This window comes from Rhea americana, unplaced genomic scaffold (genome assembly GCF_003343005.1).
Source record: "Rhea americana isolate MKP2758 unplaced genomic scaffold, rheAme1 scaffold_452, whole genome shotgun sequence".
NCBI classification, from domain to species: Eukaryota; Metazoa; Chordata; class Aves; order Rheiformes; family Rheidae; genus Rhea; species Rhea americana.
The window spans coordinates 221,554-224,326 of record NW_028186593.1 but is presented as its reverse complement, the minus strand read 5'-3'; the positions used below and the strand labels follow the sequence as shown (position 1 = coordinate 224,326).

The window sequence follows — 2,773 nt, the reverse complement described above, 5'->3', positions numbered from 1 at the left end:
AGAAAACGGGGGAGGAGGGGGGAAAAAAAAGGGGGCACCCGGATTTGAACCGGGGACCTCTTGATCTGCAGTCAAATGCTCTGCCACTGAGCTATACCCCCTGCCGCAGAGAACAGCTGCTCGGCGCCGGCTTGGAGCGTGCTCTGGCGCCGCTGCTCCCGGCCCTGGAAGTGTTCCCAGGATATTCCGGGATGCTCTGGGGCTGCTGCCCTGCTCCAGCTTTCGCCTGCCCTCCCCCCCKGGAGGTCCCAGCAAAGTTGAAAAGAGGTGGGTGCAGAGCCGCAGCCCGGGGGAGGGAAGTGCAGAGCAACTTGTTCAAAACGCTCCAAAGAGCCATTTTCTTGCCAGTTACGTGCACTGCCCTTTGCAGCATCCGGGCGTCCATCCCCATCAGGCACGTTGACAGCAAGGGGAGCACACACACGCAGGAGCGCTGAAATTGCACCSGTTGCCAGGCGAAGGCTGGTGGCGATGCGTGGGGATCTGAGCCCAGTTCCCACCCGGCCCTTGCAGGCTGAGCACCTGCAGCCTGGGCAGAGGTTTCCAGGCTCACCCCTTTGCCCCCTTTTTTTGCGTCTGTCAATGTGATTAAGGGGGAGCTGGGGCTGCTGCTGCTGCATGACCTCCCTGGGCTCTGYGCTGCAGAAACCACCCAGGGAAGCCCTCACCGCTGCATCCCCCAGCTCCCACTCGCACTGCAAAGCCAGAGGTGTTTGCCTGGAGCCGCTGAGCAGGCGGGTTTGGTGGGCTAAGAAGGGGAGGCAGGTTTTGGGGGACGCTGGAATCCCAGCGAGACTGGGGACGTGGGAGGTGGGAGCAGAGCACTCGCTGCCACCTGGCAGTGCTGCTCAAAATGGGACATTTCATGGATTTTCTGCAATTCGCTTGAACACAGGTCACCTCCAGAGCAGCTCTTCCCATGGGCGCTGTGGGGACGGACAGCCCAGGCCTTCGAGGAGCCAGGCGTGGAGCTTTGAGGACTAGGAGTCTACCAGAAAAGCAGGACYGAGAGCCACAAACAGATATTTTACAAGCTGATGAAAAACATTTGCAGCTAGCTGATTTATGTGACTGTTTCATCGCTCCTGCTCGGAAAAGCTTTATCAGGAGAGCTGCTGTAGAGCAGCATATCTCGAGCCACACTCTTGACAGTAAGTCAAGAAATGAATTTTTCTGCGTTATTAGAAAGATTTGCCCTTGTCCATTTTTTTTTGCCTCCAGAGTAATTTTCAGCCCTAAGTGATTTTGCAAATCCCAGTGTAATTTATCCACAACATGAAAGAATTTTTTTGCCTAGTGGCAGTAAATGATTTTTGATTTACTTGGGAATTGTCTAAATCTAATTTTGAGAAGAAAGCACAAGTGATGTTGCTTGTAATATTTCATCTGCCCTATCCTGTGAGTGCTCTGCACAGTTCTAAGGAAGTCTCTTGACAGCTTGGAAGCAAATAATGGGGAATATGTGTTTAAAATAATAACTTTAGCAAGCAGAGAAATATCCCATCATTTCATGACTAAAAAATCAACTGCTAACAGTAAGCATGCGGTTTGCAGCTAATGAGAGACAAATCCTGCCCCGCAGCGAAATTATTGGGAGAAAATCGCAGGCCAAACCACGTTTCCCGGCGGCTCCTGGAGAGCCGTGGGAGCACCGCAKCCTCCGCCAGCCCGCGGGAACGGTGGCTTCGGGGTGTGCGGCGGGCGCAACCGGAGCGGGCCCACATGTGACAAGCATCCCCTGCCAAAACACCTGGCTGATGAGCAGCCTCCGTCACCCAGCAGCTTCTGCAGCGCTAAGGAAGGAAAAACCACCCACACCAGCATCCCGTAAGCCAGCTAAACAGAAAAGCCCGACTTATTTTAAGCTGAGACAGGCCAGGAAAGGGTGGGAGGCTGTTCCGGGGGCTGGGGAGTGTCATGTAAGGTGATCAGAAGGGGAAGGAGCGGGTGCCTCTGCGAGAGGATCGGATAAGCTGYGTTCAGCATGAAGGAAAGCGATTTTAAGCTGCATCCTGAAATGAATAAGGGGAACGCAGAGCTGCCTGCAGCTGCGTTGGATGTGGGTGTGCTTCGTTAAAGCACGCCTCAGTAACAACTGCTAAGGGCTGCTCTTTTCTAACACGCTGGTGTTCCCACGCCAAGYGCAGGCCCGGCGATTCAGGCTGCGCCCGCTCGCCCGGTGCCATGCAATGGGATGCCCAGGCTCTCAGCCTGCCTTGGTTGGATCATTTCCTTGTGAAAACGGAGTTGTTATTTCTTACGTCTCCACTTTGCACCTCGAGGCAACCCAGTGCGGGAATGCAACGCAGCAGCCAGAAGCTGACGGAGCCGCTGGCGCCAAAGTGCCCTGAAAAGAAGGCGGCTGCCTTGGCAGCCCGCGGACGCCGGGGCTGGGGTCCTGCCGCCGCCGGCGGTGCTCCGAGCAGCCAGCGCACCGGGGGATTTTGGGGCACTGGCAGTTTATTTTTTGCAGGCGCAGACCGCTGGGCTGCAGCCGGGAGCTTCGGGGCGCCACGTCGTTTTTTGGATGTGCAGCTGAAAACGAAGGGTGAAATCACACGTGGGGCTCGAAATGGGGGCAGAAAAAGCAAAAAAGCAGAGGCGCGAGGGGGCACCCGGATTTGAACCAGGGACCTCTTGATCTGCAGTCAAATGCTCTACCACTGAGCTATACCCCCGGTGGGTGCCCGGGCCGCCCGGCACGCCCTTACCGCGCAGCTCCGCGGCCCCACGTGTGAGCGCGGCGGTGCGTGGGCTGGCGGCGCCCCGCCGG

At 56.7% G+C, this 2,773-nt stretch overlaps 2 non-coding genes across 2 annotated transcripts; both read right to left on the bottom strand.

Annotated features, from left to right (window-relative positions):
* Positions 1-29: 29 nt before the first annotated feature.
* Positions 30-101, bottom strand: TRNAC-GCA (transfer RNA cysteine (anticodon GCA)). Its single transcript has one exon. It is a non-coding gene; the product is annotated as a tRNA-Cys (tRNA).
* Positions 102-2,606: 2,505 nt separating this feature from the next.
* Positions 2,607-2,678, bottom strand: TRNAC-GCA (transfer RNA cysteine (anticodon GCA)). The gene has a single exon. It is a non-coding gene; the product is annotated as a tRNA-Cys (tRNA).
* Positions 2,679-2,773: the final 95 nt, after the last annotated feature.